The 23,356-nt window shown below is 48.2% G+C and overlaps 1 pseudogene; it reads right to left on the reverse strand.

The window, feature by feature from the left end:
* The window catches only part of LOC146870290 (tubulin beta chain-like), an 81,634-nt pseudogene that overhangs the window by 7,431 nt on the left and 50,847 nt on the right, over positions 1-23,356 (reverse strand).

Here is a 23,356-nt window from a genome sequence, read left to right on the forward strand (position 1 = left end):
GGGTTTCTCGGGAATTCCGCGTTTGGCTTGACCTGTATCTTCACTGGTTCCACTCCCCTAACTAAGCCAATCTCCTCTCCACTTAGGTCCCACACATCAGCCGATACTGACTCCCTCAAATCATGTGGAAGCTCCTCCACTGTCAAAGCTGGGTACATTTCCACACACACCCGCTGATTCGCAACCTTAAAGGTCGCGTCATCATCCCTCGTCTGTACCTCTACTCCTCTCGGGGTACAGTAGATTGTGCAATTGAGCTTGCACAATAAGTCTCTCCCCAACAAACAGACAGGACTAGAATCGCACACCACTAACTGGTGTCGATCCCTAAAGTTTCCTATCCTGACTGGAATCGGTTCTGTCAAAGGGCTGACTAGCCTCCTATTCGCCACTCCAACCACCTGAATACTTTCCCCGGAGAGGGCCACCCCCGGAACTACTGCCGATCTTATAGTCGACCTAGTAGCCCCCGTATCAACAAAAAAGGTAGAAGGGTGTCCGTCGAGCTCTGCTTCCACAAAGGGTCCTCTCTGGTCTACTTCTAAAATGGCCCTAAGTATGCAGTCATCATCTGGGCTTAAACTCAACCGGGCCAGCAAATCTATATCCTTCTCCTCGCTTACTTCAAACATGGGCATCTGCAAATAAGTTCGGGCTCCCTGCTGTACGTTCTGTATCCTGGGTGGCTGGGGAATCTGCACTTGCGGGATGCCGGTCCCCCCTTGCATCATCCTTGGTGTAGTCACCGTCTGTACCTGTTCCGCCCCAGGGACCTGAACTATTCCTCCCTCCATCTGTTGCTGGTTGTAGGGGTTCAGGGGACACTCGCGCCTCCAGTGTCCCACCTGGTGACACTGGTGACAAGCAGTCGTCTTTTTCAGTATCGCTACATCTATGCCTGTCCTAGGATCTATAGGCCTTGGTCTTCCCTGACCCTGAACATTCTGATTTCCTGCCTGATAATTTCCCTGTCTCCTTACCACTGGACCTCCATTCGGCGGTCCCTGAGCAGCTTGCATCTGTATAAGCAACAAATTATCTTTCATCTTCTTATGCTTCGACTCAATCTCATCCGTGCAGTACCTGGCGTACCGCAAGATTTCATCCACGGGCTTATTCTGCCAACAGATCAAATGCTGCTGTATCATGAGACTAACCTCGGGCTTCAAACCCAGCACGAACTTAGAAACAAACTGTCCCATATCTTTCGTTTCTAACTCATCTAGGCCGCTGTACTGCTTAAAAGCCTTCAAGAGTCTCTCATAAAACTCATGTACCGTCTCCTTTGGTTCTTGCACTGTCCTGTCTATTTTCACCCAATCAATGTCTTGGGGTGAAACCTTCGATTTCAACCAGGTAATTACTTTATCATACAGCCTCATCACAGCTGGCGACGGACCATTTGTAAGCATGTTCCTATCAGGCTCATAGTCCGGCCAATCAACAGCAACCTTACATGCATTCCACAGATCTCCTGGAACCACGATATCAAATAAGGTATTCAGATCGATCCATAATACCTTCAAAATTTTAACAAAGCGCTCAACTTGCTTGTACCATTCTGCAGGCTTCTCCCTGAGCCTGGGAAAATCATTCGTAAATGATGCCAACTCACCCCTGCTCCATGATACATGCACATATCCTCCGTTCGCCACTTCCCTCAACGGAAAGGTCTTTGCCAGTAGCAACCCTTCACCCGGAGCTCCTCCTTCCGCTCCCTTAGAGGTCTTTTTCTTAGACCATTTCTCCTCCCATTTATCAAGCATCAGCCATGGCCGCATGGCTAAAATCAGTTCTCTGGCATGTGACCTTAATCCAACAACCCTTTTCTCCTCCAGCTCTCGCTCGGTATAATGCATCCTATGACTTCCTTGCAACGCCCTGGTCTTGGATAAATCCACATCATATTCTTTCGCCAATCCCCTTAATTTCTCATGTGACATTCGTGCTTTACGAGTAACATCTTTCGCTACAAAAAACAGCTCATCCGGATTATAGGATACTATTCTCTCAAGAGGTAGACTTCCATATATTATTTCATCTACCTCTGCCTTGAGCCTTACTATGTCTACCAACCCTGCTCTCAAGGCTCCTTTCAACACCTGACAGCTTGCTCCACGTCCCTCATCATATTCACATTCCGGTTCCTTTTCTCTCCTCTCTTCTGGTGCTTCTATAGGAGCAGAATAACTCCTAAAGTTATCCCGAGCTCTCTCTGATTGGAGCACATTCTGATTCAGATGCCTCTCTGACGGTACCCATGACCTTAAATCTGATCTCGATTCCATCAGATTTCTCGGCCTCACCGGTCTCTGTTCCTCTTCGCCCCTAGATGTATCTGACACCGCTACCAATGGGGTACTCCATTGTACAGGGCTTGGAGGTCGGGCCATTGTCCCTTCCAACCCACTTTCCTCGCTTTCCCTCCTCGTTCTTTCTGCTACCTGTTCGGACCTCTCCCTTTCCTCCGATTCCGGACTATAAATCGACACAATCGGCCCAATGGTGACCGGTACCCTCAATGCATCCGGTAACCTCATCTCTCTCTCAATCCTCCCACTAGCCTCAGACTGACTCCGTGGACTCTCTGTTCCAAACGAAACCAACCCCTCCACTCGAGTCTCGGGTTGAATCGTTACCCTTCTAGTTTCCCCTCTCTCACCCCACCTGTCGTCTGCTTCATCTGGATTGTAAGGAGGTGGTCTCTCGTCTAACAATCTTTGCAATACTCTGTCATCGGAGTCACTCTCTTCATCCTGTGCCTTTACATGCCTTATCCCCGTCGAGTCTATCAATAAGGGATACAGTTTCTCTTCCTCAATTGCCTGCACTCTCCATCTTTTCTCCGCTGCGTCCCACTTGGCATCCTGGAATGCCCTGATCGATTTTCTCATCCTTTCCTGACTCCTTCCCTTTTCTTTATCATGCGCTGCTCTAATCCACGCATGTAATGCTTCGAACTGTGTTGGCCTCGGCAAGGGTCTTAAGGACCCCATCACCGACTTCAGCTGGTATAGCACCGCTAGTCTAAATGAGCCATACCTCGGGAAAGCTAGTTCCCCTTCACCTTGTGTAATCTTGTGCCAATTCTCGATCCAAACTATGGTATGTAACCCCACATTCGTTGCCATGTAATGTGCTGGGGTATCCTCGGGAGGGGCTTCTTCTCCCTTCCGAGTGACCACATGCTTGTCGCCTCTACACAATTCTCGTAAAACCTTAAGACACTTCATGACGAGCAAGTTCGATCTCGCGCTCTGTTTACTTCTTGCTCTTAAATCCTCCAATAACAGCGTGACTCACACCAACCGGCCTATCACAGCGCGACACTCTCTGACGTCACCTTCCTCCGTTTGCAGCAGTTCCCTTCTCCAGACACGTTTCGCCTACTCTCGTCCCATTCATACACTGAAATAACCGATTAAGTTACTTCTCTGGCTGTCTGTCCACAGCCTCTGACTGTTCATCCACAGTCTCTCGACCTTGTTGACCTCGATTGGCGACCGTCTGCTCCCGTCCGGCCAGACAGATCGCCACTGATAGGTTACTAACACTCCGATCCGCACACAACAACCCACGACCAGCGTTAAGTTGCCATACACACACACGTTCGCTCCCCCTATCTCGGTCCAGGTGATCGATGGTACCTCACGATCTCCTTTGGGTGGTCAACAAAATCTATCTCAGGTGTCTTCTACACCACAACTCCCGGGCTGCGCGCGCTCACAGCCTGATCTCACAATCACACAACATACACATCAACTCCGCAAGACATCACACAACAAATCAACACCGCAATCTACAACATCTCATTTTGTTCATACTCACTCCTGGAACTGCTGCTTCCTGCCGCACTGCTACTCGTCGTCGATGCTCATCTGCCGCCGTCGTCTCCCGCTCACCATCTGATGATTCACCATCACTTATCGTCTATGGGCCTCAAGGATCACTTATCCCTATCTAATCTAATCGTCCCTCGCTATCGGAAGTAACCATCCGTCTCTGCTACCAACTGCTCAGGCCCATTTTAGTTTCTGGCAATTATCTACTAGAACCCACTCTGGTCGGATGGAACTTTTTACTTGCCCAATAGCGTAGAGGGATTAAACACAATTATCAGAAAATGCTGTCCGCAATTTGTCATAATCAAGGACTCGAGACTTAATCTCTTGGCTCTCTGGCTTTTATTATCAGCATAAAGATTTGAAGATACAAACTCCTCAATACGAGGCACAACAAGTACATAGGCACTAACACAAATGCTACTCTACGAAGAATCCGCATACGACTAAAAATAACTAAAAGCACAATTTCTAAAAGCATGAGGTAGAAAACTACCAAGCCAATGTCGATATTAGGGACACTGGACCATACCATCTCTGTCCCTACTCTGTACTAGATGACATCCCTACTTAGCAATCCCTTGAGACCCTCACTCGAAAAAGGTGTCAGAGTGAAACTTCCTAAGAAGTCTTCACTTAGAGAGCTTGATCTAAAATTGCCCCCTCTAGCTCTTCGCCTAACTCTTCTCTGCCCTGGGCTGCTCTGATCTCCCTCCACCCTCGGGGCGCTTTCCCTAATACAGAACCCCAAGTCCCAGAACACGCCCTTTGCGCCTCCTCTTCAGCCGGGTCGTTCCTCAGTAACTTTCCATAGAGCGCTGTCCAGTTCCATCGTCCATCAGCTTGGCCTTGAGTCCCAGACACCGTCCGCACTAGGAGTTACGATTGGCACATTCCAATGCACTCCCATGTCTGGCTTTAACTACATAAGTCAATTCGTGAACAAAGAACTTCTCTACTAATGAGCAACTGTCCTTGCACCTGGGGTGAGATCATGGAAGGCAGACATACTTCGCATCTTTTAACTTTGCAATTTACTACAGCCTAAAACCTCTACTGGAATACATCCTTTTTGGCCTATTGCCCTCGGCTAACATAAGAAAAATAACAGGCCTTTCGCCTCAACGATATATGTGAATTCTGGCCACTACTTCGGTTACACAAGCATGTCTAAATCACACTATTGACATTTACGTCTTTCTTTCATGTACGTTTAACTAAACAGTCTACATGCACGCATTCTAGGCTACACATTTTACATCGCCTGGGGTTTATATTTACCAAGCTCTTATGCATTTCTCTAATACATTCACAATATGCTTGTACATAGCTAACACCTCTATTTAAATCGATATAGGTTATACAATTCTTAATACATTGCACACAAAATACCTGAGTACACATTTGATGATATGCGGGTTCCGACTAACAGTGAATATAACGCACCCCTACAATTTTCAACCTTTTAAACTCTACATCACCATCATGTTCTTGGCATCAAAGACCTGCTGAGTCAGCTCGGGCACTGTCAGGGCACGGTACTGCTGGCTGCCACGGCTGGTGAGGGGGGAAAAGCCTGGCATGAAGAAGCGCAAGCGAGGGAAGGGGACCATGTTTACTGCCAGCTTGCGGAGATCGGCGTTCAGCTGCCCGGGAAAAACGAAGACAGGTGGTGACACCACTCATGGTGGCAGACACCAGGTGGTTGAGGTCGCCGTTGGTGGGCGTGGTCAGCTTGAGGGTGTGGAAGCAGATGTCGTAAAGGGCCTCGTTGTCAATGCAGTAGGTCTCATCTGTGTTCTCCACCAGCTGGTGGACGGACAGGGTGGCGTTGTAGGGCTCCACTACTGTGTCTGAAACCTTGGGGGAGGGCACCACACTGAAGGTGTTCATGATGCGGTCTGGGTACTCCTCCCGGATCTTGCTGATCAGCAGGGTGCCCATGCCCGAGCCGGTGCCACCACCCAGCGAGTGGGTTAGCTGGAAGCCCTGGAGGCAGTCGCAGCTCTCCGCCTCTTTCCGGACCACATCGAGCACGGAGTCCACAAGCTCGGCCCCCTCGGTGTAGTGACCCTTGGCCCAGTTGTTACCTGCTCCACTCTGACCTGCAAAGAGAATTCAGCGGTTACTTTGAGTGCTAACAATGGAGTCAATGCCCATGCGCATTATCACCAAGAGGAGGAGTCACTCGAAAGTGTGACCCGAAAGACTTCTTCGTAGAAAAACAACTTGCACACATCCAACACTAGATGACAGGAGTATGCAAAGCATGTGTATCTACAGCTACACATGCCTCGAACACTTCGGTTACTTGGGAGCGCTCAATCTGACTATTCACACTTCTTTTGCCTCCCTTTCTGCTGACACCAGTTATCGGGAGTCCCAAGGCCATCTCACCCCCACCTAGTCACCGAAGAGAGCCACATACTAGGGGCAGAGCACGTGCAGCTCTTTATATCACTGCCATGAACAGACTGCAAGAGAGGCTCCCTAACTCACCAGGACCAGGGTTTGGGACTGTAGCAAGAGCTCCGCCCCCATAAGGGTGTAAACATACTTGAGGACACATCAGATTTGAGCTACATTCCGCCTGTCGTGCTACAGCGAGAGCAGCGTTTTGAAATACACTTTTGGTGAGCTAGATTTAGTAAATCACACACCTGGCCCAGATTTCACCAATCCCTGGGGCCATCTTTATCGTTCCATCCTGTTAGATACATTAATGCTGGCAAATACACAGGAAGTTTATAGGAACCTATGTTGCTAGTCACATAGTTTGGGCCTACAGGCCGCAAGTGACATTATAGCCAATACAGAGTTTACTCCTAGCACGTTGACTGCAGATAGTGAGCTTTGAACCCCTTTCTGGTTCAAAATGTTCTGCAAATTGATAGACCCGCTACTTTCAATTCCCTTTTAACCTATCACACTATTGTAGGGCAGATTTTGCCTTGATCACTACAACATAGAACCAGAAATCAGACCCACTACTATGAGAAATGTAGCCTATTCCTGTAGGGTCTTTCTTCTCCAGCCTGGCTCATTACCCATTGCAGATTTACCCTGGCACTCACAGGGCACCTTTATCCAGGCATATTATTTCAGGGTATATTTAATTTGCTACACATGAGGGGCACATTTAGCCAGTCACATAATTTTGGGGCACATCTTGCCTGACACTAATGTGGAGTTCATTAAACCAGGCCAGCTATTCTTCTGTGAAGTGTTAACTCTTCAGTGTGCCAGGCTAATGATGTCCCCATCTGTATGCTTGGTTGTCTATATTGCACACTCTTCTAGGGCCCATCTAAATGGGTAGTCTATCACTTGGCATACTTATACTGGCACAATTCAGGGGATCAACAGAGCCACTAGGCACATTACCCCCGGCCTAGTTAGCCCAACCCATTATCCCAGGCCCACTCTGACAGATAAACCTTCCCCGGCCCCAGTTAGCATGGCACTCTACGTTGGCGTATCTAGCCAGGCACACTTTGGTGGGGCCTAGTTCTCCTTGCAAAGAATCCCCATGACCCTCGTACGAACATGTGATCTTGGCAAGTTACCCCAACATTCAACAGCAGCAATGAGAGTCGAATACCTATACCACTGTGGATATCTGTAGACGTGCACCTCAACCTCTTGATAATTTCTGACTAGCTGATGGTTTTTGCAAGTTATTTTCCATCTGATATTTTATGATTTTTAAAGGTTAAAAGGGAGGCACCAATAAAGTAGGTGCTCTGTGCCCCCTCCCCCCCAAACAAACCTTAAAATGACATTTGCTATACCCTTAGCCACTTCAGGTTTAGGTTGCTGTTTTTTGTCGTGTATTGGGAGGAGGCATTTGATTTACCTTTATTTAAAAAAAAAATTAAAAAGAGAGAAGGAGCTACTGCTTTTTTGAGGGTTTCCCGCCGATGAAAGTTCTTTTTAGAATGTATGTATACATGAAAACCTCGGAAAAGCAGCATGTATTAAGGTCTGTATTTAAAATTTTACAGCAGACTTTGAAGTTTACCACAGTACGAGTGGTGAGCCAGTGGCCACCGACCACTGGTAACGTTGAACCCCTCTACACCCCACATGCATACTTTTAAAATCAATATCTTCACACATGCCCTGCCCAGCTCATATTCCACCCTATCTGCTTCCATAGCTCCTTTGCTCTCCCCAGCTCATATTCCACCCTATCTGCTTCCATAGCTCCTCTGCTCTCCCCAGCTCATATTCCACCCTATCTGCTTCCATAGCTCCTTTACTCTGCCCAGCTCATACTCCACCCTATCTGCTTCCATAGCTCCTTTGCTCTGCCCAGCTCATATTCCACCCTATCTGCTTCCATAGCTCCTTTGCTCTCCCCAGCTCATACTCCACCCTATCTGCTTCCATAGCTCCTTTGCTCTGCCCAGCTCATACTCCACCCTATCTGCTTCCATAGCTCCTTTAGTCTGCCCAGCTCATACTCCACCCTATCTGCTTCCATAGCTCCTTTGCTCTCCCCAGCTCATACTCCACCCTATCTGCTTCCATAGCTCCTTTAGTCTGCCCAGCTCATACTCCACCCTATCTGCTTCCATAGCTCCTTTGCTCTCCCCAGCTCATATTCCACCCTATCTGCTTCCATAGCTCCTTTGCTCTCCCCATCTCATACTCCACCCTATCTGCTTCCATAGCTCATTTGCTCTCCCCAGCTCATACTCCACCCTATCTGCTTCCATAGCTCCTTTAGTCTTCCCAGCTCATACTCCACCCTATCTGCTTCCATAGCTCCTTTAGTCTGCCCAGCTCATACTCCACCCTATCTGCTTCCATAGCTCCTTTAGTCTGCCCAGCTCATACTCCACCCTATCTCCTTCCATAGCTCCTTTGCTCTGCCCAGCTCATACTCCACCCTATCTCCTTCCATAGCTCCTTTGCTCTGCCCAACTCATACTCCACCCTATCTCCTTCCATAGCTCCTTTGCTCTGCCCAGCTCATACTCCACCCTATCTCCTTCCATAGCTCCTTTGCTCTGCCCTTCTCACCGAAAACAAAGTTGTCTGGTCTGAAGATCTGGCCAAAGAGTCCTGAACGCACGGAGTCCATGGTGCCGGGCTCCAAGTGCACCAGGATGGCTCGCGGGACGTATTTCCCACCTGTGTAGAAGGAAGACGACAAAAACATTCAGCACCGGGCTACACCAACCCATCAACCCCAAACCTCCAGAGTCAAGCAGAGGGGGACCTGGGGGAAGCAAGTGTAATGGTGCAAGCCCTGGTGTCCATCAGTGACTGAAGATGCTGTGGGACGTCAATCTTGTGGGTGGAGCAGGATTCCCAGAAAGGTCTGGACTGCAGATGATGCCAAAGGACGGTGCACTGATAGGTGCTGCAGTCACACAGAGGTCCAGGCGTTTTGTGGTAAGCACTGATCTACACCTATATTGAGGAGGAGCAACTCTACTAACCTTTCACTTTGTAGGAGATGCCACGTTCCTGCTCATGGCAGCTCTGTGTCGGCAACCACACAACCAACTTCACACTCGGGCAAGTTGGTGATAAGGGTCACTGGTCAATTAGGATTTTGGACTAGAACTGTTCCTCTACCTTAAAATGGCCCAGACTTCTCTTGTTTTAGGAAAGCAAGACTATCAACCGAGACAAGTTTTTTAGGCGGAAGACCTGTTCACCAATGCAGAGGCACAAGTGTCTGGGGCAGTGGACAGGATGGCTCGTGTCCGGGGGCAGTGGACAGGACGGGCTCGTGTCTGGGGCAGTGGACAGGATGGGCTCATGTCTGGGGCAGTGGACAGGACGGGCTCGTGTCTGGGGCAGTGGACAGGACGGGCTTGTGTCTGGGGCAGTGGACAGGACAGGTTTGTGTCTGGGCAAGTGGACAGGATGGGCTCGACAGGACAGGCTCGTGTCTGGGGCAGTGGACAGGACGGGTTCGTGTCTGGGCAAGTGGACAGGACGGGCTCGAGTCTTGGCCAGTGGACAGGACGGGCTCGAGTCTGGGCCAGTGGACAGGACGGGCTCGACCCTTAAGCAGCCACAATCTATTGGGAAGTCTTGGAGGGCCTCAGGTCAGGTTACCTGTTAAGTGTTTCCCAAACTCTGGGTCGCAAGCCGATCTTTGGTGGGTCAGGAAAGTTCAAGCAATAAACAAAGATGCCATAAATTCTATATTTATCTTGTCACATTTGCTGCACTTCCAAGACAGGCAAATGTCAGCCTACGTCGTGTGACAAATTAGTGTTTATTTATGTTATAACTTGGGGACTTGTGTTTCCGAACTCATCTCACTTCACTTGCAGTCAGAGAAAGTAAAGTGAATTATGCGACAATCCTGCTGGGGTGCATGGACTATGAAAGGAAATTCTGCAGTGTGAGGGAAACAAAGATTTTAATTGGTCAGAACAAATCAGGGAGAGGAGTTGGCCTAACGGCTAGGGCGCTCGACCTCGGACCTGTTTATTTTTTTCTCAAAATGCACAGGTAAAGATCTCCACACTGCAGGCCGTGTGTGCTTCATGTATCAGCCTTTGAGAGGTGCCCGCTGAAACGCTAGAACTTAGAAGTGGACTGGAGCTGAGTACGTTGTTTAATAAGACATGGCATTTACAGAGTACCAGACACTGTCAGAACTCCTGTACAATCAGCTGTCCCCCCACTCCAGGGGTCAACAATTGTTCTAGAAAATCTGATAACACCTTCCTACAAGACCACTAAACGTAATGGTTACTTAGTAGTAGTTCTTTAGGTTTGATTTTCTGGATTCACATGCTGTGCATTATTCTGCCATCTAGTGACTGGGTCTGATAGTCTTTTTTTAAAAAATAAATAAATTGAGGAGTAGGTGTTAACAATTTGCTGCTATGTCCTTCCTAGTATTACATCAGATACACACCCTGGAGGTTTGATGATAAAAAGTCAGCCAGATCTACCACTCACCTGTGAGTCACGCCATTGCCGACGCACTATCGCCGCCACCGCCTAGAGTCCAGAGGGCACCACACCAAGCACCATCTTCCGCGTCGCCGCCCCGGGACTGCAACTCCCGGCAGCCTCAGCGGCGGCGCGACCAGCTGACGCGGTGCAAGCGCCAGGAGGCGCCATAAATCGCAGAGAGACCCGCTTCGCGGGACGCGCGCGGGACCTCGCCGGGCTAAGCCCGGGCAAAGGGCGGGCCGTCTGTGGCCGTCAGAGGCCAAAGGAGGCCGGGCAGGGCCACCTTCCTAACATTTGTCTTTTACTTATAGACATTCTTTGAGGAATCAATTCGGTTACTAGTCTATTCGAAGATGACCCTAAGATCTGGAAAAAAGAGGCAAGTCCAGGTCTCTACTTCTAATGGCACTTTTACGGGTACAATTGACCAGTTTTTTAAACGCTCTACTGCAATACTGGAGAAAGAAATTGCTATAGTAGAAAAACGCTTATCATTAGATATAATCACAGGTAAACGATCCTCTCTGGGGAAAATTAATGAGGCAGTTTCCCCTATATCGCTTTCCTTTGTTGATACTGTTAGCAATGCTGATAATACTGATCTAGTGCTTGTAACTGTCCCCGAGACCCAAACTGTGGAGCTGCTGGGGGCGGGTCAAGTTAGCTCATTTATTACTGCTCAAGATAACATGCTAAACAGCGGGACTACCATCTTGTTAGATCAGTCTAGAGAGAAATCAGGTCTCTCGGACTCACCTAATTTAAATCTCAGTATAGAGCAAGTGATTTCCCCCCCCATTTTACATCTTTCACCTTCACAGAACCCTGGGAAACGTAAAAGGCTAGATTTTCCCGACCTAGATGAATACAACGAGGGGGTGGGAAGCACTATTGACCCTTCTAATCGGTTGCCTAATACTGACACGGCGGGTCAATTTGAAGATCATAATACCTCCATTAGTATTGTAGAAGGCATATTCCTGGCCAAGATAGAGTTATTAATGAAATCCTTGCTCTTACCACTATTAGAAAGGACAAGACTTTTGAATGTAAAAATGGATTCCATGGATAGGTTGCTTAAAGAGAATATAGCATCTAAAAATAGAACGCTAGCTAGTTTAACCCCTAAAGGCGTGCCCCCCACTGCCCCACCACCATTGAAATCCAATCTGGTGAATAAAAAAGTAGGGGTGTCAAGCTTAAAAGCGGGACCCATTATGTCAAAAGCCCCGCAGCTAACATCTGTATCGGCCCCCAAGAAAACAGTTAGCTCTGGGGTCACACCTAGACAGAAGGCCGAAAAACAACTCCAGGCCAAGAAATCACCTAGCAGGCATGAACAAAATCCCCGACCATACTTTAAACCAATCTCGAGGAAACACTGTGTTAATCTTCCCCCGGAGTCACAGCCCTATACCATCATCTTAACTGGCGTGGCTCCTTTAGCTGAAGGTAAAAGAGAAACACATAAGGACCTCCATAATAAGGTAACATTCTGGCTTAACAAAAATCGCCCGCTCCCACCCAATACGTACTCTGAAATTCTTAATGTAAGAAGGGGGGACTGGATAGGTTATGGTAAAAAAGATCTTGAGGGAGACTGTGTGGTGATAAACTTTAGAGAATCATGGGTGGCAAATTTTATCAGTAGGGAACCTAGATTTGGAAGAGTTGGGGATGTGCAAACTTTATTGTTGAATTACTTCTATCCTGATTTATGTACAAGAGGTCCTCATACGCCATCCCTACACTCTAGAAGTGACAGGTCAAGAGGGAGATTCCTCATTGATACTCCAGCCTATCCTTTGTTTTATCCGCAACTCACAAACCGGTTTGCCCCGCTATCCGGCTTGGAAGGTGTGGATTGACTTGATAACTCAATGTCGACTCCAGGGCTGAGTGAAGTCGTACTGAGTTCTCCTAACCGTACTCCACCTCCCAGGGCTGAGTTTGTAACAGGGGTGAGTGATAATTTACAAGGGGAGGTAGATGGGGCAACACATCCTAATCCCATATATAGTCCTCTGGTTCCAGTGGTGACTATGAATCCATCTAATAACTTGCAGAAAGATGCAAGTAATATTCTCACAGTCCTGTCATGGAATATAGCGGGATTAACAGGGAAAATGTCTGAAGATGACTGGGGCTCTTATGTGGATTCTTTTGACGTTATTATGTTTCAGGAAAGCTGGTCAACTGCTGCCACCTTTCGGGTTGGTTATCTTAACTATTACAAACCAGCCTGTAAAGGACCAAAAGGCCGTCCTTCAGGTGGTCTGGTTATTTGGATCAGGCAATCTCTAGCTTTTACAATTAAATATATTCCTACCCTAAGTAGTGATATTCTTGCTTTGAAACTGTCTGGTAAAAACAAAGAGGTTTTCTCACTGATTAATATATATGCAAGAGGGCAACCTGGTGGGAAGCCTATGAGAGCAGTCTGTGATTTAGACTGCTTATTAAATAATATCTCTAGCGATATCTGTACAATGGTGGCAGGTGACTTTAACTGTTCTTTTGAACCCTTTCCCAATCTTGACAACGAAGGATATGGGGAAACTGACCAAATCTGGAATATTCCACCATTATCCATCCCTCCTATTAAAAAGGTTACCGAGGCTGCAATGCAGTGGTTAGGCCTCTGTCTTGAATGGGATCTGCGTGCAGCTAACGGTAGAACCAAATCAGATTTGATGGGAAAGGTCACTTTTGACAATTCCAAGTACTCGAGTCGTATTGACTACTTCCTAATAAAGATAGAGTTTTGGAAACTCCTAAAGGATATGGAAGTAGTCCAAAGATCTGAAAGCGACCATAACCCTCTGGCAATTAAACTATTACTGAATGAGGGTTACAGAATGGACCTTGCATCCTCCACCGTTACAGCCGAGGCCGTTCTATCGAATGACTGTAGAAGGGTACGCTGGACAAGGCTTATAGACAACCCTACTGTGTTAGAAAGGATTGCGGTGGTGGTCTCAGTAGCCACCAATTTGATGGTAACGATACTTAATGAAGACACCTCCCCGGAAGAAATAGGGTTGATCCACGAGTCCTTGTTCAACAAGATAAAAACTTTCTTTAATGAACCCACAAAAGGTAGGAATAATGGCCTAGAACCCACCAGGACTAAATGGTACGATAAATCTTGTCGTTTTGCCCATAGCACCTTAATAGCTGCTATTAAATCTAAGTCGGCCAATGATATTAGGTTAGCTAGGGTTAACTACAAGAAAGTACTTAAAGAGGCAAAATCCAACTGGGATGAACAGCGCTGGTTAGATTTATATCAAGCAAGCATTTCATCTAACCAACAAAAATTCTGGGAGGCTGTGAGATGGGGCGGGACTGGGGACTCGAAAGTACCTGTAAACCATGTGTCTGCAGAACAATGGGTCAAACATTACGCAACGCAGTTCAGTAACACGGTACGGATCTCCCACTTCTGGGAAGATGCCAGTGTTCAGACTGCGGTGCCATTACTTGACCGTATTGTTTTTACAGAATTAGAAACCCTAGCTGCTCTTAAACAAGTCCAGAACGGTAAGGCCCCCGGCATGGACTGTGTCCCTGCGGACCTTTTTAAGTATGATCAGGTGCATTGGGTTCCGTATATAACCACCCTAGCAAATGCGATAGCTAGAGGGATGCGGATCCCATACTCATGGAAAGGGGCAGAGATCCTGCCCGTGTTTAAAAAAGGGGACAAAACTAATGCAGGAAACTACCGTCCAATTAGTCTTATCGATGCCCTTCAAAAGGTAGTGGCTAGAATGCTCCTAGGAAAAATCGACACCTGGATGACCGATGTTGACATTATTTCCCCATTACAAGCTGGTTTTAGGGCTTACATTAGCACTGTAGACCAGATCCTAAGATTTGTCATGATCTATTGGAAAACTGTGTTCCTGAGAGGTGGCATGATATACGCTGCATTTGTGGACCTTAAATCAGCGTTTGATTTGGTCCCCAGAGGACAGATGTGGGCAGCTTTGAGAAAGATGGGTGTTCCTTCTGCGCTCCTAGAACTTACCATCAGGATGCATGAGGGAAACTTTGCTAGAGTTAGGTGGGGCCGTCAGGGCCAGGTCACAGAAACCTTCCCTGTGACTCGTGGGGTGAGACAGGGCTGCGTCCTGGCCCCTACCCTTTTTATACTTTTTATTAATCAAGTGGTTAAGTTTCTCTCAGAAATACCTACTGATGCCCCATCACTGGGTGGGAGAAAATTCCCCCTTTTAATATTTGCGATTGATACGCTCATATTGGCTAAAACACAGAAGGGTTTGCAGGTAGCTATGGATAAATTTGTGGATTTCTGCAAAGAGAACGATCTAGAAATTAACATTACCAAAACCAAGTTTATGGTCTTTACGAAGAAAAAGCCACAGAGGGGCAATGTCATGTTGAATGGGTCACGCGTGGAACAGGTTGAAGTTATGACCTACCTTGGTGTTACAATGGACTATAGATTACGCTGGAGAGAGCAAATAGCAGCGCTTAGCTTGAAACTAACGCGCCTGTCCGGCTGTTTGGTGAAGGAGCAGCGGAGCTCTTTGACCAAAAGGGTTTTGCCCGCCCTTAAAATATACAGTGCAAAAATTAGTTCTGCTATATTATATGGGGCGGATATATGGGGTTGTGTGGACCTGGCTGTCCTTGATAGGATACAAAACAAATTCCTCCGAAATTTAGTTTGTCTTCCGCCATCTACACCAGCTCTACCGCTTTTGATGGACATGGGGCTCCACTCATTTAAACACCAAGCCCAGTATAGGTTGGTGGCGTTATGGCGACGAATATGATCTACGCCGGAACTTGCTATGTTCGCCCAAGAGCTTCAGGATGTTAGATCACAACAGGGGGCAGGCGAAATCCTTTGGTTTAAGTCAATTAGAAACACTCTTTTTGGAATGGGCCTCCCCCAGTTGTGGTCTGAGCCGAGCTCTCATATCTTTCCTTCTAAGAAAGATTATAAATCTCTCTTTTGGTCTATGGTCAAGGATGAACATGTTGCTCTCTCGGAGAAATCGAACCTGACTGGTTTGTTTCTGCAACATAAAATAGTCCCCCATACCGAGTGCTTTTGGGATATAATTGTGAAAACCATAGATAGGAAACTACTTTCAGTTCCGTCTAGGTACATTGCCATTACGGGCTTTTACCAGTGGCTGGCAGAAGCCGGTGACCCCATTTTGTCCATGTTGCAGCAATCATAAAGAAACAGTAGGTAATTTCTTGTTTGTTTGCAATGCTTATCACGAACCACGACATAAGTGGCTAAAACCCATATGCCATAGATTAAAGACCAGGTCCAGCAGGGAAGCCCTACTCATCTTAAGAACTAATACCTCTGAATGTCTTTCAATCGGATTGGCCAAATTCCTAGGATGGGCTTGGTTGTTAAGGTCTAAGATAGTTTATAACACACCGTCATGAACAACCTATTTGGTATGTTATCTTTCTAGACTGTGTCTTTGACCAGTATTGTTACTGTGTCTTTGTATCTTTTTAAATGTATTTGTATAATAATAATCTTCTTTCATCGTCTTTATGAATACACTGAATTTAATTGAGGTTTTAATTGGTTTTAATTAATAATCAATTTTTTAAATTGTATATAATGTTATTGACTATGTAATTTTGTTATTAATTGTATGTTTGTAAATATTTTGTCTTTTATGAAGAATATTCGAAATAAAGACGTTAAAAAACTGAAACTGAAAAAGTCACTATGTTCTTTGGTTCCCCTCTTGGGGTGCCCCCCCCCCCCCCTTTCCTTGAAAGGTATATCTTGAGGGCAATCTGTACCGCCCCTGTGTTGGAGTTATTGGGGCCGCGGTCTGTTAAGTAAAGGCGTTGTGTGAGGTGAAAGGTTGTGCACCTTCCCTTGAGGGTGTTCTTTTCCTCTGTTGCATGCCCCCTCGAAGAGTACCTTGGTACTGAAATGCCTTTTTCACTTTTGCAGTTGAATCTTTGTTATGCCCTGTAGCAACTCATCCATGGATTACCCCCCCAAAAAAGACAATTTCTTGAAAAGGACACGTTGACGATGAAAGGTTCTACTCCCCGATTGAAAGCCAGGCATGGCCGCACAGGGTTGTGGCAGTACACCAGTGCCTACTGGCTACATCTACGACATCCAGTGCAAGCTTTAGCCAGGTTCTGGCAATGGTCTTGCCTACCTGGACCAAGAGATGAACGCTCTTTTTGAACTCCTCAGGCAGGTGTTGCACGTGTGACTCTCCCTTAATCCCATTGTTGGCGGGTGGAGCGTTTAAGCAGCAGATTAGAGTTTGCAAAGTGCCATTGCTAGGGTGACCAGATTCTCAAAACAAAAAACGGGGACAGGTCATAGACATAGAAGTAGGACAACGGTTTGCAGTAACCATCGACATAAAAGTAGGACTATTTGACAGCTGTCATAGACATAGAAAAAGGACTACAATTACAGCTCCCTCCACAGACCGAGATGAAGCATTACAGACAACAAATCTGCGGTCTTTTATTGGCAACCCTCTCCTTCACACAGCAGCATTAGTACTTTTTATTACATTTACACTTTTAAGGACTATAGCATATATTTGCCAAAAATCAATAAAACATCACAGGCTAGCAAATGCCAGATTTACTAGCTTTATCAATGCTAGTTTCTATAGCTGCACGTCAGCACCACATAAAGTACAACTCACCAATGTTGCTTAGTTGCTCATGACAGAAAAGCTTGGGAGGTAAACTGCGGAATGCTAAATTGCCAAATGGCAGCCATGGAACAATGTACAAAAAAAAACTTCTCTCCAGGTATTACTGCCTTAGGGTCTTAAGGGTGGCAAAGGCTGGCCGACCACACTGTCCTCCCACATTTGCGTGGTCACTGCTGGGATGTCCTGTTACCTTACTGGGGTATGTATAGTGCACTCTAGCCATTGGTATCATCTCATAATGCAATAGTGTGAAGACCTGAGCAAAAAGCTCGAGCAGCGCTGCTCGCCTCTCCCACAGGCGTTAACCTTGCTCCTTTAAGTCCTTTCCAGCTAAACAGTTTGCCGTGATCTGAAAGGTCAGTCAAAAGGTCAAGTCATAGGTTTGATATGGAGAACACAAAGCATGCATCAATTGGTTATGAATAAAACATGCAATGAGCAATGCATTAATCCTTGCACGGTATGCATAAGGGCTACTGAAAAGTTTGTATGACTATGAATACAAGCTACAGGATGAAGAAATATTGTTTTATCCAAAGTAGAAACTTTGGCTGGCACGATGACGTAGGTGGCGCTGCGTGTAATATGTCTCTCTTCAAAGGATTTCCCTTCTTGCTACAGCGCTCACCTCAGTGACGACACATGCCGTAAACAGTGCAAAGAGAGCATGCGCGAGCATGCTCAACTGGAACAATGAAAAACAGGGATATTTCTGCCTCCCATCCTGCTCGGAAATTCTGGGGCAACGACGGATAGAGCGGGGCCTCCTTAACCTGAGCCAGGTTCCAGGGTAGGTGAGGTGCAATCCCTGATCACGCTGGGTGATGTTTGCATCCTGTGATTTTGAGGATTAGGACAACTTGAGGTCGTATTTATTACTACTTCTTTAAATATGTTTAATTTCACTTTTTCTTATAAGTGGGGGCACACTGCACTATAGGAAAATGTATCAGTTGAATGCAGTTGCATAGTTTTGTAGCATAAAGGTCCTGAAGAAAGCCGCGGGCCACTATCCCTTTAAGGCTGAAGCATGTCGACCCTCATCTAGCAGCGACTAGTCAGTACTGCTGGTAATTTTGTCACATCTTTTTAATTAAGGTGTGTGGAGTGAACTGAATTATATCACATTCTCCACACAACCTCTTTTTAGAATTCACAGTCTCTTTTTTCTGCACTGCACTTCTTTTTTGTCTGGTGGTCACAGTTTCTCACGTGTCCTCTTGACGCTTTTCCGTCAACCTAAAAGGAGCAATAGAGCCTTTAACTAGTGAGGCAGTCTCGACGATCAAGAGACATACCTCTGTTCTAGTTGGATACCATATGATGCAAACGATCAAGAGAGGTTTCCTTGCTCTCGGGACCTCTCTGGAGGCTCCTCGTTTTGGCTCAGGCACCACGTGGTGCCGCGCAGAGGTACCCTTTGTACCGGCCTGCTTCCAGATCGCCCTGTAACTCCGCCTGCAACGAAAAGGAAAACATTAAAACGCTCAGAAACCCCCCCCCCAACCACGCCTACGCCGGGTAAGCGGTAGGGAGGGAAAAGGCGAGGCGGGCGACAAAAGAGGTCGCCAGTGAGGGTGGGGGAAGGCTAAATAGCCTCCCCCTCACACCTGGGCCCGGAAGTGACGCGCATTGCGCGTCACTTCCGGCCCTGACACGGAGGGGGGCACCAGTCTGTGTCCCTGCCCCCCCCCCGAAGGGAGGGAGTGGGGAGAGGTGACCGGGGTCCCGGGGCCACTAAGGCGCCGACCGCCGAGTGGCCCCCTGCGGGGGCCGCGGTCAGCGGCATAGTACCCCCAGGGGCACCCCGCTTTCCCCCCTCCCCCAAATTAGGTTACCCAATGAAACACAAGAAACAGTTGTAAGTGGGTAACAAATGCTGCAGGTTTATTATATAATTCCAGTATATGTAATGGGTGGGTTATCTTACGGGCGATCCAAGGGCAGGCGACCATCTACTTCACCTGCCCGCCTGATGAGCCGGGCAGCGCGGGAACGACCCGCAAGTGCTGCCCCCCAAGTGATTCTTTTAACAATCACGTGCCGTTGAAATTCTACTCACGCCCCCCCTCTCGGGGCGGAGCGTCGCATAGCAAGCCCCCGGTTGTTCAGGCCCACAACCGCCCGCAGGACTAGCGGGGCGCCGACCGGCTTCCGGGACCTCTCTGGAGGCTCCTCGTTTTGGCTCAGGCACCACGTGGTGCCGCGCAGAGGTACCCTTTGTACCGGCCTGCTTCCAGATCGCCCTGTAACTCCGCCACAGCCCTGGAGGCGGCTAACCGTCGCAGCCAGGGCCCCCCACCAACCCGCTATAGTCTTACCTGCACCTCTCCTATCTAGGGCTTCCTGCAACTAGCTGGAAGGGAACCATCCCTGCAGACAGAAGAGTTTGACATTCTGCCACCTCATGACAGTTTGACAGTGCTCGCGGGACTCAAACCCTGTGAGATCCCTTATAACCACAGGCCCAAGACTTACCAGTGAGCTATAGCTCCTGGAGTTGTAGATGGCCCCATCTATGTCCCCAATCCCTAGACGCTATCCTAATCGGATAGGGTCTGTTGAAATAAGGGGCCTGTGAAGATGTGCAATAACTATTCGCCCCCCAGCGGGAAGGTTACACCTATTCACAATCCTGGGCCTGCCCGCTTTGACTATTATGACGAGAAGGTTTTTACTTAACATTTGTACAGTCCCCTCAGATAGTTAACCTGGGGCACGGGAGTGCACCTAACTGCCAGCGCGTGGCCATGGGCAAGGGGCGACTCTTGCCCCTGCCCACCATCCCTTATACCTTATAGGAATTATGCCCCTATGGATCCCTCAGTGATGATCCCTTAGGCATACCAGCTTCGGGAATCTGTTTGGCTTAAGCATTGCGCGCTGTCGTAATGTCCCCTTGTGTTTGCCCCGCTGACACCCCAGTTATTGGGACAGCAGCACCCATAGCGCGGTAAAAGTGTCCGTAAACCAGGATCCCAGTCTCCTGCAGCTGCCGTACGCGACCAGTGATTCCGGTGGGGAGTGCCACCAACCGCAATGGTCCTCCAAGCATTATGGAAAGCCCATTTTACCTGGGCCTATCTCCAATTGATGGTGATTACACCCAGCTGAAGGCCAGAGGCCCGCCTAAGGAGCCTATTCACTTGTTTTGCTACCCGGCTCCCTTCTGGGAGGGCCTCAGAGTTAGGGCAACGCGTGTGCTCCCAGGGCACGGTGCTGCTGGAAAGCAGATATCTGATACTCACACGCTGGTACCTTATCTGTTGCTAAATGCCCTATTGCAGGAAGTTTCCCAAGAACCGTAGACTTCGCGGTCCCACCTAACTTGATCCCATCACCTGGGGGGAACCCAGTGGTGGCAGGACCAACATGGTAACTCCATCCCGGCGTAGCTATCGCTTATTTGTGCCGCCGAAGCAGGCAATGCCCCCTTAGTCTCAAGTTCTACCCCTAGAGGATAACCTTGGGGGCAGACAAGTCTGTGGAACCAACCGGAAACTTTGGTGCAAATACCGGCCCTATTCTGAACGTAGCGAATGCTGCACGGTCAATAATGCCCTGATGCCCTGGGGCTCTACGTGGTCTTTACCAAACTTTGAACGACCGCACACTTGCTATATAACAACCATACCACCCACAAGCCGGGTGGAAGGTCTTAAATCTGTCTTTGGCTGCAGGGGAATACCCCCCAAAGTACATCTGGACCTATTCATATATTGTTACTTCAGCTACTCCTCCTGCAGGCCTAACTCTTGGTTATGGTGCCCAGCTCAGTATTCTGCAGGCCAGCGGCTTAACCATGAACTATCGGTCGATTTGAGACAGAGGTAAACCACGGGTTGCAATCCGCTCGCGAGCGGCGCACCCTCAACCACTTGGACAATCACGCCGGTAACCTTGTGCCGTGATTTAGGCCCTAGTGATGCGCTATGTGGTGACCACTTATTCTTTTGCCGCTATGTCAGTGCGTCCCCGTATTCAATGCGATAGGGGCACTGGGCTGCACCCATATCTAACCCATCTAGTGGCTCAATCCAGACTTCCTTTAGCATTAGATAATAACTACCATTCTATCTCGGTTGCGTTGCCCTGCCCGACTAGGCACCCTCCCGGGTGTCTAGGTTACAGTTAGATATGTGTGAGTTCCCCGTATCAGTGACCGTTGAAGGCGGCCCACATAAGCATGTTGGCGGGGCCGAGTTGCGGGCTTAAGCATACCTCTTATAGACTGTCGGCAGCGACCCGTGTTTAACTGTTACTAACATGGCAATGACAGTTCTACGTTAGGACTATCCCCACACTGGTCCGCCCTGCCCAAGGACTGATGCACCTGGGAGGGCGAAGCCGTAAGCAAAAGGTTGGAGACGAGCGACACGTGGTCACGTGTGGTCAGGATCGGACTGCGCGACCCTTGCTGTAATTAGCACCTTTATGTCGCGCGAACTCAACCCGAAGGTATGGCAACGCTGTGCATGAGTCACATATTTACACACATATTCGGGCACGGGAGTGAGATCATGAGCCGCCAGGTCCGCGACCCTCGGGAACCCGGGCATACCAGGTCCAGCAGCTCGCATACATATTCGGGCATGGCGATATTCATTGATTTACCCAGCGTCACAAACCCAGCGCGAACTCGATCCGAAGGTATAGGCGCGCAGTTCATGAGCACCGTATTTACATACATAATCGGGCACGGAGAGATTAAGTGATCTGCCCGCAGTCACAGCGCGACTCGGCCGACGGTATATGGAGCGCAGTCCATGCGCCCCGTATCTACATACATATTCGGGCACGGAAGTGTGATCATGAGTCGCGACCCTCGGGGGGGCCAGGTAGACCAGGCCCGGCAGCACCCGTGCATATTCGCGACCCTCGGGGGTCCAGGTGGACCAGGCCCAGCAGCACGTATGCATATCTGGGCATGGGGTGATCAGTGATTTGCCCGGTGTCACAACCACAGCGCGAACTCGATCCGAAGGTAATGGTGCGCCGTTCATGAGCACCGATATACATACATCATCAGGCACGTGGATAATAATTATCTGTCCAGAGTCACAGCGTGACCCGCCCGAAGGTGTTGGGAGTGCAGTACATGAGCCCCGTATTACATACCTATTAGGGCACGGTCGACTAGTGATTAGCTCAAGCCGTAATGCGCGCAAAATTATTAGAGCGCTAGACACAAGCACCGACCAAATACCATGCATGTGCAGGAGTCGTCGCAATGCCCGGAATCACCTAATGCGCGCGAATGTGGGCACAAGCAAATTCTTGTGAGTAATACATGCACTTGAATCATGTGTCTGCATTATAGGAAGCCAGCCACTACATGTTGCATATTTATCTAGCGTGAACTCGACCGGAAGGTATTGGAGCAAAATCTTGTGAACAATGCCTGCACTTGTATCAAGTATCTGCCTTATAGGAAGCCAGCACATACATGTTGCATATTTGTATAGCGCGAACTCGACGCCAAAGGTATTGGAGCGCTGTATATGAGCACCGTATCTACATTACACAAACCGGCATGGGGAGCCTAGAAGATTAGTACCCATAACACGATCCCCGTGGCAGGTCACGCGAGCACCGCGCCAGATTAACCCTTGAGGTGCGGGGGGGGGGGATTCGTAATACCCGTAATCGCGTGATGTGGACAGTGCATGTACTGGTATCATGTATCTGCCTTATAGGAAGCCTGCAATTACATGATGAATATTTATATAGCGCGAACTCGACCGGAAGGCATTGGAGCACTTTACATGAGCACCGTATTTACATTACATCTACACGCAGGGGGTGCTTAAGACATTCATACCATATTACCAGCTCCCCGAACCAGATCATGCGAGTACCGCACCAGATTATCCATTG

Source organism: Triturus cristatus, chromosome 1_1 (genome assembly GCF_964204655.1).
Source record: "Triturus cristatus chromosome 1_1, aTriCri1.1, whole genome shotgun sequence".
NCBI lineage: Eukaryota > Metazoa > Chordata > Amphibia > Caudata > Salamandridae > Triturus > Triturus cristatus.